Source organism: Chelonia mydas, chromosome 8, assembly GCF_015237465.2.
Source record: "Chelonia mydas isolate rCheMyd1 chromosome 8, rCheMyd1.pri.v2, whole genome shotgun sequence".
NCBI classification, from domain to species: Eukaryota; Metazoa; Chordata; order Testudines; family Cheloniidae; genus Chelonia; species Chelonia mydas.
The window spans coordinates 55,071,797-55,088,240 of record NC_057854.1 but is presented as its reverse complement, the minus strand read 5'-3'; positions in this window follow the sequence as shown (position 1 = coordinate 55,088,240).

The window sequence follows — 16,444 nt, the reverse complement described above, 5'->3', positions numbered from 1 at the left end:
GGGGCCTCAATTTAGTGTTACTGCCAAAATACCATTCATCTTATTTCACATGGACTTTTTGAACAAGTGTCTCAGTATGTGTTGTGTTGGCTTATTTTTTGGTTTGTGGAAATAATGCAATTACTATTTTTGTTGGGAGGGCTGGGTAGGATAAAGTTCCCCTCAGACATTTATTCTACTAGTTATGACAATAGTTTCATATTGCTAGCACTGTCTATTTTAAACCTTCTCTCCATCTTAAAAAACACACAAGCTGTATTTTTCGTTCAAACTTTAAACAGACACATATTCCCACTAGGAGAAGAGTAGGGGATATAATTGAATGCTGGATTATGTTTGATTATTTTCTGTTCCAATATTTTGGTTTCCCCCTAGTTACCAATATTTTCATGACAACAGTCTATCCATGTCTTAGCCTACAGCATAGATTCCAGTCTTCTCTGGGCAAAAAGAAGAATTCTGAGATCCTTATTTTGTATGTATTTGCTTATATTCAAGACTAGCAACTAAATGGAACTATTTGAATACACAATGCATAATCAGACACTCGGGAAAGCCCTGTGGAAACATCTGTAGGGCTCTTTTTCTGAGATTTTATCCAATTCATACTGGCATTCAGAAGACAATAGGTGTACAGCAAGCTACGGCTGTTTGTTTTCCTTTACATTTTTTGGTGTGTGTTGAAATGGTATCCCAGACCTGAAGAAGACCTCAGTGTAGTTTCTCTCTTTTACCAACAGAAGTTGGTCCAATAAAAACTATTACCTCACCCACCTTCTGCAAACAATCAATGAAAAGTTTCATGTTAGCCTCAGAGACTGAAGTTGCCTGTACAGCCAGAGACCAGGTACAGCATGGGGACTGACAGAGCAAGTTTTGAGCCTGCCAATGGTGTGCTACTTACTGCAACTGGTGGCAATGGGAAGCAGACATGTGGACCTGCACTAAGGCCAGACAAATTCCTCTCATATGCCACTGATCAGACAGTAAATGGTAAGAACTTGAATTCACTGGCAACATGGAGATATATTTTTAAAAGTGCTCTTAATCATGATTTAATCCGCCTCCCACCAGTTTTATTTTGTCAAGCAACACATTTGTATGTTGTGTGCTTACGAATGTGTTTGTGCTGATATTCTCTGTACTTACCACTTCCTGTTTCTCTTGATGTATTTGATCTGCTAAGGGCCCTAAGCATACAGCTAAAAACCAAATACTAGCCAAGCTGTGAATAATCCTGAGAATTCACTACTCTCGAACACATTTGATATGATACTTGCAGGACACACCACAGGTCTGTGCTGATAGGCTGTAAATTTTAGTTCTCAGTGGTATTAGGTGTATTTAATACAAGTCAGACATTGGACCAGAACAACTGTACTGATCTAATACAAATGTTAATGTTTAATTGGAGATGGTGATAGGATTGGATTTTTCACTAACGGCAATAGAAAGCCATCCTAATTCACTCCTTTATTACTAGATTTCTATTCCTTTTTTAAAGGAACTGTTGGTATGGTATGTTAACCTGGAGACACCTTCAAAGCCATGAGTATGGTTCCTATCCCTTGAAGACAACCCATAAAAATCTGCCTATTAACACTATAATATTCCACATGCTATCACAATCACTTGTACTGACTCAAGACAACATCTTCTATCAACCTGTCTCCCACAGTTAACAGGATTTCAGGGAGGCAGGGCTGGTACCCCTGGATAAGGGTCTAATTTTCTCTTATTCAATTTTTAATTGAATATAGCTCCTAAAGTATATATTTGGTAGTTGTATGGTTACAATTTCTTATTCAAGTTAAATCCAGATGTATTCTATATTATGCAAAGCTACAGGCAATCCAAAGAAACATCAAATAGCATTGTATATGTTTGAGATTCATAATCCTGGCAGTAAACTATTTTTATCACTGTACTTCACAGCATGTTGGCTTACACTGTTACATCTGTTTAGTTTTTCTGCTGCATTCACAGGCAGTGGTTAAAGTAGTTCAAATAGGAGGGGCAGCCCAACCTACTACGGCTTACATGTAGTCATGAGTGTTGAAGTGGTAAAGTTGCATCATTGGCTGATAAGAGATGGCATAGTGAAGAGAACAGGGACAAGGGAATACATTTATCTGAAAGGAGTCCATGTCCCCAGAGGCAGCCAAACTTCTCTCTGATTACTTATGCCTGCAAAGGGAATGGAACATTCCTTGTTCTGCTAGCCACCACTCTGTTCAGACACTGTGCTAGAAGGAGTGAGGGACCTTGCAAGGGCTATTCTATTTTCCCCTGGATTCTGGCTAGTAAAGAAAAAGTGAAGAGCAGGGTCTCCTTGTGTAGTGGTTGGGAGGGAGAGCTGAAGACAACAGCCTTTATCACACTCCCCTCCCTTTGGGAGGAAGGGGAACCAGCATGAGGACAGAACTTGCTGCAGAGAAAAGGAGGTAGATAGATATTTCAGTGGTGGTGAGGATTGCCCCCTTCTTCCTCCTGACAGGTGCTGGTGGTCAGCAGGAACAAGTTTCAGAGTAACAGCCGTGTTAGTCTGTATTCGCAAAAAGAAAAGGAGTACTTGTGGCACCTTAGAGACTAACCAATTTATTTGAGCATAAGCTTTCCTGAGCTACAACTCACTTCATCGGATGCATACTGTGGAAAATACAAAAGATGTTTTTATACACACAAACCATGAAAAAATGGGTGTTTATCACTACAAAAGGTTCCCCCCCCCCCACTCTCCTGCTGGTAATAGCTTATCTAAAGTGATCACTCTCCTTACAATGTGTATGATAATCAAGGTGGGCCATTTCCAGCACAAATCAAGGTTTTCTCCCCACCCTCCCCAACAAACCCACTCTCCTGTTGGTAATAGCTTATCTAGAGTGATCACACTGAAAGGAGAGTGATCACTCTTTTGTTGACTTCTAACTAGGAAAGATTCTTGAAGAGGGTTTTCAGTTTCTTTGACTAAGGCTTCACTGACTTGCAGAGTACTGGAACCAGGGCCTGGCCACAAAGGCAACTGTGCTGTTGGATATACTTCCATTCATCCTAAAGTAATTCTCTAAGCACTTCTTCAACTTCCATGTTAGCTTAATGATGACGACTTGCTTCACTTCTTCCGTTCCGATGAAAAAACTAGTTTGGAAAAGATCCTAAACATCAACCTTCTTCTCAAACTGAATCTAAATGTTGAAGTATTCAGTCAGTTCAAATAACAACTTTTATTAGGGGGTCAGGAGAGGATTTGTTGGTCAGATAAAGGGAGAAGTTTTCACTTCTGATCCTCAGCCTCTCTCTCAAATGCCTGACCCTTCCCTACAGAGCCTACCATGTCTCCTTTTAAGAACATGTTCCTCACAAGTTCTGCAGATCTATCAACCTCTTTCCTGGTTTGGTTATTCTATTTCAGTCTCAGAAGCTTCAGAGATCTCCCTGTGGTTGGATATGCACAACATACTCCGGAACATCTATGACCAGGCATACCCCAAAATGTGAAGATCTCAACAAAGCAACTAGCTGGGCTTAGAGATTGCAGACCCAAGAGTCCCTGATAGGAATATTATCATAGTTAAGGAAGTCTGCTGTAGATTGGAGAAAAGTGCTCACAGAAGAATAGGGAAACTAGGGCATTGTTGGGCTAGTCATAGAACGGAAAAGGAGTTTGTGAATGACAGGTATCCACAGTCTTTCTAGCAGTACTGGTTAGTCATTAACTTCGGTGCATATAAAGTCATACAAAAATATATTAGCAAGCAGAAATCAGAGACGCTTGTTAGGGTATGAATACTTACCCTTCCTATCTGAGAAATGACAGCATTTGGAGTAATTAGGAAAAGTGAATTATGTATTTGCCTAATGTATTGAATTACCCTCTTTTTTTTAATGTGTATCTAAATATTCCCAGCTCTACCACTGCTTTGTTGTTAGGTAAATTGATAAGCTCCTCGCAGTAAAATTGAGATAACTTTCTAGCCCACCTTACTGTAGAACTTGGAAGTCCTCTGATAAGAAATTCTATGTAAACCCAAAAGCATAATTGTTCTGAGTCTAGTTACCCAGAAGAGACTCAAATAGGATATTGCACAAACAGCCTAGCAACATACTGTGTAGTTAACCATGCTAGACTTCAGAATGTATCTCCTATGTGACTATAGCACAAAAGAAAAAACAAGAGCTACTGGTTTCAAAAGAAACATGTTTTTTTTTTTAATTTCACTTCGTGCTTCAGAGTTTCCTTTTTCCTGAGAAGCCTTGGGTTGCAACACACAATGCACTTTAAAGAGGTCATAGAATCAAAATGCTTTTCCTGAGCATACTTTGCGTTTTCTTGGATGCTTAGCAGAATAGTTGACAAAGCAGAATGTTATGTCTCCTTAATGGATGAATGGGCTGAAATGGCCTACATTTCATGGCCTCCTCTTCTCCCAGAATGCTACTACAGTATTGTCACTCTATATAACCAGTCACTGTACTATAAATCAATAAGCTACTTCCCCTCACTAGGAAAACAATAGCACTACGATGATCTCTCCACACTGTGTCTAAATGATTTTTATTAGAAATATAGCAACTACTCCACTTTGTTTGTTTTTAAACTATCTGGTTATGAAAACAAGATAAAATTAGAAATACATAAGATTTTTTCATGTGTCCCAACTTAAATATAAGTTTCTTAAATTGATATTACTATCTAAAGACTGATTTAATCATATTAATTCATTTTAGTTGAATCAGTGAATTGGACGATTGAAATTGTCTATAGTACCACAACACTAATATTAATTATATTTTTGTAGAAGAGTGACTCCCCAGTTGATGTATCATCTCATACCTGGGCACAGCATTGAAAGACCTTCACCCCAGTCACCTCCTTCTGACAGCTGTTCAGGTGCTGTTATGATCTGACTCCTCTAGTGACTCAGACCTCCAGCCAGGTTATCGTAGTCTCACCCCTTCCCTTCTGAGATATTAATGTGTCAAACACAATACTGATCACTACCACATCTTCCATGCCTCCTGGGCTCCTCTTCAATCTCACTCTTACTTCAGAGCAGCAGGTTCCCAGGTTCCTCCGAGGTTTCCCCCAGCAGAACTCCCCTTCCCCCTAAAAAACCCCAAACGAAAAACAACTTAAGCCACTTCTGTCCATTCCAGACTTGAATTTATAGTCCCTCTGGGTCCCCCCAGTGTTCCTCTTCCAGAACACTGACCCACAAGGCTACCTGCTTGGGGCCTAGACCCTACCTCAGGGCCCACATGGGGATAGTTCTACTCCTCTGGTGTCCTTATTATTATTTTCCCAGACAGCAGGAACTCTAGACCTCTTTTCTGCTGGGTCTCTTTTCCTCTCCAGCTGAGTCTGATAAGGAATTGAGTCTGACAGCTCTCAAGGTGCACAAAGTTAATTATGCACATTGAACTAATTGCGCTCTAGGGCTCCTGTTAACTATTTGTCCTGTGGGATTTACATATCCTATTATCAGTCATTTGAACTATGCAGTCCCCTGTGGGCTTCCTTATGTGTTTGCTTCATACTTTACCTCTTTCTTTTATAGACATATGTTTCACATGTTTATTCACTGGTGTAACTTGCGAACTTTCTCTCTTTCAAACACACACACACACCTCAAATCAAATCTTCATGCATTTGAGTAAGTGCTCAGTAAGCTCAGGGGGGAAAAGGATATCATTCTGGTGGCATTATACCACACCTTCAATGGAAAAGTTCTAAGGTGTGGTAACAAGTACTACATATTGTACTTAGAGGGATAGATAACTCTGTAAATGCCATTACATAGTACACCCTGTCAGGTTTACATTTGTCTAGAAAAACATCATAGGTCTTAACATTATTTTGTTGAGTAATTTTATTTTCCCCTGAAAAAGTTAAATTAAGAAGTACGTACTCTGAATGTGGGAATCTTGCTTTTAAAACTATCAGAAAAGTTGCAGAGTAGCAGCCATGTTAGACTGTATTCGCAAAAAGAAAAGGAGTACTTGTGGCACCTTAGAGACTAACCAATTTATTTGAGCATAAGCTTTCGTTAGCTACAGCTCACTTCATCGGATGCATTCCTCTCATTTCAGGTTATATTGTTAAGTAGTATATATTGGCCAAGATACCCTGGGCTGGCTGAGCTATGCTCAGCATAGGACTGGAGCACAAGCAAAGGTAGCTTTAGTCAAAGCAACCAAAGCAGACCCAAGAATTGAGGTCCATTGTGTCTCTAACCTTAACAATATTTAAGGCTATTCCTTCTTTCTGAATTTGCTATTTATTTTTTCTTCTGTTTCTTCAATATCACTCTAAAGCCTGAATCCTTACATCTCACATTTGTAGACAGCTGACATCCCATATATTGAAATCAACAGAGTTGCACAGGAAGTAAAACAACACAGAATTTGGTCCACGGATGGCTGTGCTAAATTGGATCTTGAAGTTAATGAATGTCAGGGCTGATGCGGCCACACTTGAACTTTCCTTTAGCATTTGTGTACTAAGTATATAAAATTACTCTTACTTCATATAATATTTTGCTGTTCAACTCCTTCATTTTACTTCTGCTGCTCGTGTATTTTGCTACTGACTTTAATACAGTCAGTACCACCTATAAAATCAACTCTTAAAAGAATGCCCAGATTACAGAACAGTAATGTTTCCATGGAACAGAACACAGCTTGTATTTTCCAGTGGTAGTTTTCCCACTCTAAAATATTACAGACATTCATTTTAGTAATTTAACTTCAAACCACTGTGATCTCTGGTTGTTTTAAGAAGGGCACCTTAAAACATGTCACAGATGCTGAACTAGAGCCATCCAGGGAAGTGCAAGATGTTCCACCAAAACATGTTGGTGGAATAAAAATGAACAACAGGCCTTGCAATGTGATCTGCATTCTTCAATACCACTTGCAACTTCATTGTCCGCATATAAGGAAGGGGGGTAGAGGGATCAGTTTTTAAATCTCTTTTTGTAGCCAGAGTTTTCTTATTAGACCATGTATCTAAATTAATCTAATCCCTTCATTATTCAGCCAGATTTTCTTACTGTTTTATTCTTTTTTACTTTATCTTCGATGGCATGCTTGCATATGCTCCTGCCAAACCACAGTAGAGGGTGTTATGATTTATATTGATACATATAATTTGTGTCTTTTCAAGTTCCTAAAATACCTCCTACAATATATTTTCCACATCTTAATTATTCTTAAACCCTTTTCCAGTTTCTCTTGTGTTTTTATTTTTTAGACTTTATGTTTCTTAATGGTATCAGATTAATAGCCCTGTACCCTGAAATACTCTCTTTATCCACAAAAAAGAGAGAGCACAGGCAGCAACCAAGCAAGCTTCCCAACACGAACCTGTCAGTTTGCCTCAACGTTGATGAGAAAGGCCCTCTATTAAGGGGGAAGAGTTCAGTCTTCAAACCCATTCGGTCCTTGATCTCTTTGCTGAGACTGTCAACATGGTGCCAGTTACACTATTGCTATGGTCATCTACCCATCAGGAACTGGACTTAGACCAGTGGTTCTCAAAGCCGGACCGCCGCTTGTTCAGAGAAAGCCCCTGGTAGGCCGGACCGATTTGTTTACCTGCCGCATCCGCAAGTGCAGCCGATCGCGGCTCCCACTGGCCGCGGTTTGCCGCTCCAGGCCAATGGGGGCTGCGGGAAGCGGTGCGGGCCAAGGGACCACCAGTTCACTTCATGCAGGCCACCAAACAGCCTTCAGATTGTAACAGTTTCTATCAATTGCAAACCTGAGTCAGATATGAACTGGGGTGATCTGTGGAGAAAATAATGGGCAAAAATAATCTATAATCACCACTATTTGATTTTATTGTTGAATAAATCCATAGTATTGCTTTTTGCAAATGCATGCCCACAGACATCTCAGGTTAAAAATATTCATACTGGTATCTGACTTCAAGGCAGAAATCCCATCTTTGATAATTAAACACTGCTTTGCAGGTCAAAGTAATAGAAGTCTTCCATAAACTTTGCTTTTACATTTCTATAGGTCTTTTGTATGCATCAGCACTGTTCATTCTGATTTGCTGTATTTTATGTGACGGCCTCCAAATCTGCTGGGTTTTTTTCTTTCCTCTTTCTTTAGAAATAGCATGGCCCTTCATCCATAAAACCAGTCTGCTTAATCTATCTTGTTTTTTAATGCACCTTTCTGTGTCCCATGATGATGTAAATTCCAGACCATATTATCCTAGTTTAACCAAATTTGGGTTATCCCAATTACATCTTGTTTCCCTATAAACCCAAATAGTCATGCAAAATTGTTTTGTGATACTGGTTGCAACTGCATAGACAAAACTCTGGAAAAACCTTTTCCAATTTGGCTTATTTTAATTTTCTGGTAATAAAATTCTCTTTAGTTTTGATCATGACTATACAAAATAGAATCATTGTTGGCTAATCAGATTTCTGAATTGTCAAATTACCTTGATTTCATGTTGTAATTGTGATAACTCTGACTTTGTTAAACCAGGATAACATGGCTTGGCATTTTTAGTATCAGAATACAGAAGTACTTCCAAAAAGTGGCCCTGGTGAGAAGACAAGAATTATAGGTTCATGGATGAAAGGGGACACATTATTTCTGAGTAAACAAAACACTTAATTGGAATTAACCATGTAGAATATAGTAACACAGACTGAACAAATATATACCTACAGAAATGCATATAGAGTATATTTATCAGGGGGTAAAAGTCTTCCCAATACACCAAAATCCACCAGATAAAAAGATTACATCTACAGTCATTTAGTATACATGGAATGAAGCCATCTTCATAAAACACTATCACAGGATCAATGTCTGAAAGTAAATTGCTACGCTTTACTTCAGGACTTATGTATCCTGTGACTATATACTATTTACCAACATTTCTCTCTTTTAAACCTTTTTCTGGATTCCTTTTGCTCTGCTTTATCATCTACTTCATTTCTTAAACATTTGAGAATGTTGTTATGTTTCTAGACAATGACTCATTGCTCCTTTCCACGTTAAAATGTTTCTCTTATTTAAGGTATACTACCATACATAGAAAGTCCATATCTGCAAAAAAAATTGACTCATTGTCTAGTTAGTATGTGTATCAAAAGGCCCCAGGAGTGAAAATTCCTAAGTGCGAGGATATAGAACACAGTGTTATCTGGCCTCTTTGTTTAAAATCTGAACCTATATGTTGCATAAATGAATTATTTTTTGCATCAAATATATACTGCACATCTTGCCTTGTTATTTTTTCCTTTAAAAATATAGCACAGGATCCTTGGCTTTGTTCAAGGAGTATTCTGTGCAGCTCAGTACAGAGATGGAAATGGAAGGCAAAGGTTGATTTAAGCTACCTTTATTTCCCTGCTGTCCTGGGACCATCCAGACCCTAGTCCAGTCCTTGCTGTAAAAGTAGAGCAGCATCAGGTTTGCTCCACAATGCCAGCAGCCTCAAGTCGCCATTTTGGCCAGCTGGGGAGTAGAGCCTTTATGGTCATGTTCCCTAAATTGGAGGGATGAGATAGGTCAATCAGGCTGTAGCAAGGCAGGGAGGATATTTTGCTACCTGGATCCACCAGGTGCACACTGGTCTACCAGTGTAAAGCAGCTTCAGCATGGCTAAAATACTGGGCCTTAACCTCTGTAATCTCCACTCTAGGTTAGAATCCAATATCCACTCTGGCATCTGGCCCTTTCAGGTCTTCCTCCATTTGTTTTTTAAGTGGAGTGCACTAAATATTTTAGAACCCTTTATTATTCTGTATTAATGAACATGAAATTTCATGGGCTACATGTCAGCCTACCTACTGTGAAGATCCAAATGCTGCTCTCTCTCTAAGTCAGTTATTTCACTTTATATCCCAGTAAATCTCTGCCACAAGAAAATATATCTATAGATGAAAAGCAGGTCTGGTCTACAACGAGTACAGACCATGCTGTGAGATCTCATTCCATAATTTAGATTGGAGGGCTGCCCTCTAGTAAGACGGTGAGATCCTCAGCTAGCCTACGTCACTTCATTGATGTCAACAAAGCTACAATGATTTATTTCAACCGGGGATTTGGGCCAGTTACAATCTCTTTTAAAAAATCCTTTTGAGCTAGTCATCTTCTTTCAGAAAATATTTCTGTGTATTCACTCTTCTAATTTTTCATCCCTACGCACTAGTTAAATTTGCAGTTTGTAATTAATAGGTTGGTCCCAGGAGGCTAGTGGTACTTTCAAATGTTTACACACTCTTAGTTCCTTGGAAACAAACATTTTTAAATTTAGTGTCCTGAATAATTGTCATCACCCCCCACAGTGATGCAGAATCTACCAAGTCCTTCTTTAACACTTGGATAAACCTTAATTTGCTCCAGGGATTTCTTGGTTTTGAGCATCTCCAATTAATTATTTTTGCTTCACTGATTCTGACGCCATCCAGGATACCGAGTAGATATGCAAACAGTGTTAGAACTTGAATTATCTAATGCAAGTACATTTAGAAAATATTCACTTGCTATTTAGAGATAACACTTCATATTGATTTTAAAGAGCTGTTTGTGAAGTCTTGTTGTTATAGTCCACCCAATATTTGTAACTTGCTTTTAACTATCTCCCATGTTGTGCATTCAACTTTTTTAAATGTTCCAGAAATAACTCTGAAACCAGCTCCCTCAGTGTGAAATCCATTTCCAACTTAATCTATGAAAATATGAAAAGTGTAGCAATCCTGGCCCTGACACTAGCACCTGCTGCAACTGTGGGGCACCAGTATAGAATGCTGTCCTGAGGAAAAAGACAGACAGCCAACAAAAGGGCAGCTCAAGCTCGGGAATGTGCCTAATAAGGGGCAATTGGAAAGTAGGTAGAGAAGGAGGAGGTGAAAAGAGACTGCCTGAGATAAAAAGGGAATTTCTTGAGGAAGCTGGAACGTGAAGGACAGTGTGCAAAGAGCCCAGCCGCAAGGGCACAGAGCATAAGACCCGTGGGGGTGACTGTTGGGATGCTGACAGAGGGAATATAGTTTGGGTGCCTGGGAACAGGTGTAGCCGTCCGGGAGAGGAGCTGTCATTCTCAGGTGGACCTGCTGGAAAGGGTTGCCATCATCACAGTGTCAAAGCAAAGGAGCCTCGCAAGTTGGAGAAAAGTGAAGGTGGGACAGAAAGGGTGAAGCTGGCCTTTGCAGCCTGAGAAAAGAAGAGCTGATTCCCTCTTAGGGTGACACAATGTGTTTTTGAAAAGACGCCTTTTATAGTGATGGTAATTTTCAGTTTATTATTTTTCTAAGCCAGTATTTGATGTTTCTTTATATTATTTTATTATTTTTTATTCCTGCCAAATTTCTGTTTTTTTTCCCCTTTATAAAGTTTATCTCCATTTTATTGGTTTGCCTCTGCCTCTCCTCCCAGTAAGCACAGTCTAGCTGAGGCCTAGTCACTGGTTAGGCTAGCTGAGACCTGGTTAGTTTTCAAAGAAAAAAAAAAAAGTTTTATGTTGGATGCAGCTTTTAAACAACCTCAAAACATAAAGCACTCTGGGACTTTTGCAAAGAATATATTTTGATTTGCAGTTTAGTTTTGTTTATGCAGTAAAGGCCTGATCCTATTCCTATTGAAATAAGTGGGATCTATTTCACTGACCTTGCTTGGAACTGGATCATACCATAAAAGAGTAGGACTCTGTTTATTGAATGGAAGAGGGTTCTCAATCTTTTACTTTCAGAGCCCCTCACTCTCCCCAACATGCTCTAAAAACTCGATGGCCCACCTATGCCACAACTGTTTTTCTGCATATAAAAGCCAGGGCTGGCGTTAGGGGGTAACAAGCAGGGCAACTGGCCAGAGCCCCACACCACAGGGGACCCCGTGAAGCTAAGTTGCTTAGGCTTCGGCTTCAGCCCTGGATGGCAGGGCTTGGGGCTGCGGGCTTCAGCCCTGTGTGGCAGGGCTTCAGCTTTCTGACCTGGGCCCCAGTAAGTCTAACACCAGTTCTGGTCGGCAGATGCCCTAAAACTTGCTCGTGTATGTACACACACACACACACGGCCCCAGACCCCTGGTTGAGGACTTCTGGAATAGAGGACATGGAATTTCTTTAGATAAACAGGGCTTCTGATTGATTTATACTTGATTGTCTTCTAAAATATGAAGTAACTCTACTGAAGTCATAGAATATTAGGGTTGGAAGAGATCTCAGGAGGTCATCTAGTCCAATCCCCTGCTCAAAGCAGGACAAAGTAAGTGGAGTTGCATAAGTTTTACAACAACATAAGTGTTCTCAGAATCAGGCCTGAGATTTTTATTTAAGTGATACATACACATGATGGACATTACCTAATTCAGGTAATGTGTTAGCTCTTTTGTTTTGTGTGCTTGTCTTGGACAACAGGGATTTTATTGCATTTGTAAACAACTTCCTGAGTTTAGTTTAGTATTTCTCACGTCCTTCCTTCTTATTTGCATTTTTTAAATCTTTTATATCAGTTGTGCCACTCCTTTAACTTTGTTTTCTTAGCACCTTCTTTACCTATGAACCTGATACATTCTTTGCATAAGGATGTTCCTGGTGGAACCCTTTAAGCTACTGTGCAAATGAGTGAGAGCATATTTTTAACCTTGTCCAATGCATCGTCATCAATCACTAACATATGAAGATGGCCTGTTTTTCTTTAATGGAAGTGCTATAGACTTGAAGGTCTATAAACACTATGGCATCTAGAAATACAGAGTTCCCTGAGAAACGCTAGCAACTTCCACAGAGATCCATAAGCCTTTTTTTTGTGTGGTCTGGACACAGTGCATTGGAGAAGAGAGCAGTCCCTGCTTCCCACTCCCACTGGTTCTCTGGAGCCTCCAGGGAGGAGTCCAGTGCATCAGCTGAGAATCTTGGACCATTCTGTCTGCCATCATGTGACTAGATACTTCAGGCTAACAGTAATGAGCTATGAAATCATCCTGGCTGCCAGTCTATGTACAGTGCAGGCCAGAGTGAAGTTGTTACATTTGGTGCACATGAAATGAGTATTATCTCACTCCAGTTCCCCATCCCAAAAACCACCGCCAGAACTGGCATTCTTGTCTCAAATTCTTATGTCAATTCCTTGTCAAAGGTATTAACCCAGTAAAGGGGAGACAGGCGATGGTGCCCACTGCACTTGGGACAACTACACTGTAACCATGTTCACTTAATTATGACTTTACTGTAGGCTATGGCTTAAAATGTGACTAATAATCATGAACAGTGAAGTCTGTTAAAGCTTAAAGTACTCTCATATGCACACATAAAAGAGCAGTCCATTTATTCAGAAATCTGGACTTTTGGGGAAATCATGTTTAAAAACAGGAACATCTGAGTGTTAGCTAACAGGAAAGAAAATGAAGTTGCCAAATCCACAGTTGGGTTATAAGGCTTACTGTAAGTTTTATTGGTGACTAAATTTGATCTGCCTCTGCAAGTGGAAAAAGTGTATTGGCCACCCACTGCCCTGCAGAGCAATTCCTCAGGACTATTAAATAAAAGAGAAAGAAAAGAAAGAAACATTACCTTGTGACTTGAGTTACACTAAGTAAACATATTTGTTCTAACTTTTCCTTTAAATCTTAATACAAAATATCATGACACACTTGATACCTGGGCCAACACAGATGCAATCTGCCCAACATATCTAGCATGTTGAGCAGCAGTGAAGCAGATAATAATTTTCACAGAATTTTCAATCCCAGTAAAACTGAGTATTTACGGCCTGATCTATATAACCCAACGAAGTCAGAGTCACAGGCTTTGGTTTGAGCCCTTACGGTATAAAATGTTCCTCATTTGCAAAGCACTATACAATTATGCTCGAATGCAACCCTATTAAAAATATCATTACCCCATTTTGTACATGAGACAATTGAGAAATAGTGCTAAGGTCCTAATGATCTGCTACATCTTAGTATGCCTTGCATGTAGTGGAGAGTGGCAGCAGCAAGGAGCTAATTGTGGCTCCCTGATCTTTGGGAGCCTGGTCCCAGCAAAAGCTAGAGCAGCATGGAGTCTGCTGTGATTGGGGGGGGGGCGGGTTTGCTCCACCTATGCTACACTTCTTCCCCTTATTCTGGGATAAGGAGCATCTGGCACAAAGCCCTGGTGTGCCTCTCTGCAACAGGAACTCTCCACCAGCTAGCTCTAGCCACTTAATGCTGTTAGTTGACTGGTGAATGTGGCCCTAAATGATTTGCCAAAGGCAACAAAGGGAGACAGTGTCAGAGTTAGGATTAGACTATGAGATTTCCGATCTTCCACTCCAGGGCTCAGGCCCTCCCATTTCATGAACTTTGTTGACTGAAAATGATGTGACAGGAAGGTGATCATTGCAGTTTATAAAAGTGATTGTATGCACTGTTTCTAAATCTATTCCTATGAAACTCTTTCAGACAAAAAACTGGTAACTGTCTAAACCACAACAGAGTTGATTAAAACCCAGTACTGGCAAATAAGTGAGTTATTCCTTTCCAGAGGACACTACTCATAAGAATTAAAAAGCTATGTCCCTACTTTAATGCATCATTATGTCTGTGCCACCTATTTTCACATGAAAATAAAAATTTAGTACTCAGATATTACTGAACTAAATCCCTCTTCCCCACCCACACACCTAGAGAAAAGATGTTAATGTCAAACAAAATTAACTCACCAGAGAAGAAACAATTAAATTGCTACCCCTATTGATGGACTGTAAAGAAATGAAAAACATTTGTATGGAGATGAAAGGAACATGAGCAAGGGAGTATGTTATCCTCTTGAGGAATGTACATGCAGAGCCCATTATAATACAGGAATAATGTCATTTTTACAGTGCTTTTCATCTTCAAGCATTTCACAAACTCTATCTAGGCTGCATTGTGACTGCTCTCACATTATGTATAAGAGAAGGCTCAGAGCCCCCTCACTCCCATTGCATACTTATGCATTTGGAGGCAGAATTTAACAAGGGGAGCTTCTTCGAGTAAATTTTTTCCATATATTTGGTATAAAATTAAACAAATTCCACTTTCCGTAGCTCCACAATGGAAGTCTGGTAAATGGCCAAACCACAAAAACAACCCCACCTTGACCCACTTAAATATGTAACTGACTGTGCATATACAGTATCTTGCCGATACAATTGAGCCACTGAAAACACAGTATTGTGCTTGCCAATTGTTCAGCCGTTTTGGACATCAAGAAACTCAGGCTTACAAATGGGCAAAGTTTTGAATATTTACTCTTCTAGCATATAATGTACCTAAGACCATGGTTCCTTTTGCAATTCAAAGAAACTAATTGTACATTCTTGGTTTTCAGAGTTTATTTTATTTTTTATTTTTATTATTTTTTATTTTGCAGATACATAATAAACATATTTTATGTTGGGGGTGTGATCTAGTGATTAGAGCAGGGGATTGAGTGTAAAAATTCGCTAGGTTCTCTCTTCCCAGCTCTGGAAATGACTTGCTTGCCAAGTCACTTAACATGTGTGCTGCCACTTCAACATCCATAAAATGAGACTGATAATATTTGTCTAGCTCTCAGAAGGGATGCAGGGCTCAGAAGCTCTTTTTATGGCATGTCAGGTGAAAGGCACCATAGGCTCAATCCTACAATGTACTGAGCATTCTGACCCAATCTAGCAAAGCACCTAAGTAGGCCCATTGATTTCACTGGAATTACTTGCATAATAGTGTAATCATTCAGATTAAGAGTTATCAGAATCTAGTCCAGGAGTAGTCCCCTTGACTTCACTGGGATAGTCATGTAAAATAAGTAGGATTTGGCCCAGAACTTAAATAACAAAGCCTGTAGTACTGTCTAGGACACTGGTGCCCAACTTTATTACATAGGAGCTTCTAGGTGTGGTGTTCTGTCCCATCTAGTGGCACCAGGACCACTTAGAGAGAGAGTTAAATGAGTCTGTTCTACAGCCTTAGCTAACAGCCAGTTGGCTTTTAGCTCATGCACTAAACTCCTTAGGTCCCCAGTTTGATCCTGCCCATCAGTGACTGAGGTCTGTCAGTGTTACATAAGCACAACCTTGTGTGGGCCAAACAGATTTAGCCACCTGCAGTGATTTATATTTTAAGTTCAGTTTGTTTCGTATGTATTTAGATAGACAATACTGTACATAGAAACAATATATTTACATGTGTAAACTAAAATGATGTAAACATGATGACAAAACACTAATGAAGTGGCCATTAGTATATTGTGTTGAAGCAGGCTGCAGGCCTCATGAAATGCTCTGGTGGGCTGTGTATGGCCCATGGGCCATATGTTGGGCACCCCTGGTCTAGGATGAGCTGGTGGCAGAAGGAATAATAGCACAAAAGCCTATGTGATTTTTAGCCTTTGCCCTGAATAATGTACTCTTATGAAGGAGACTGTCTCCCTTCAACTTTTTCCTACCACACCGAGTCTGGCTGTCAC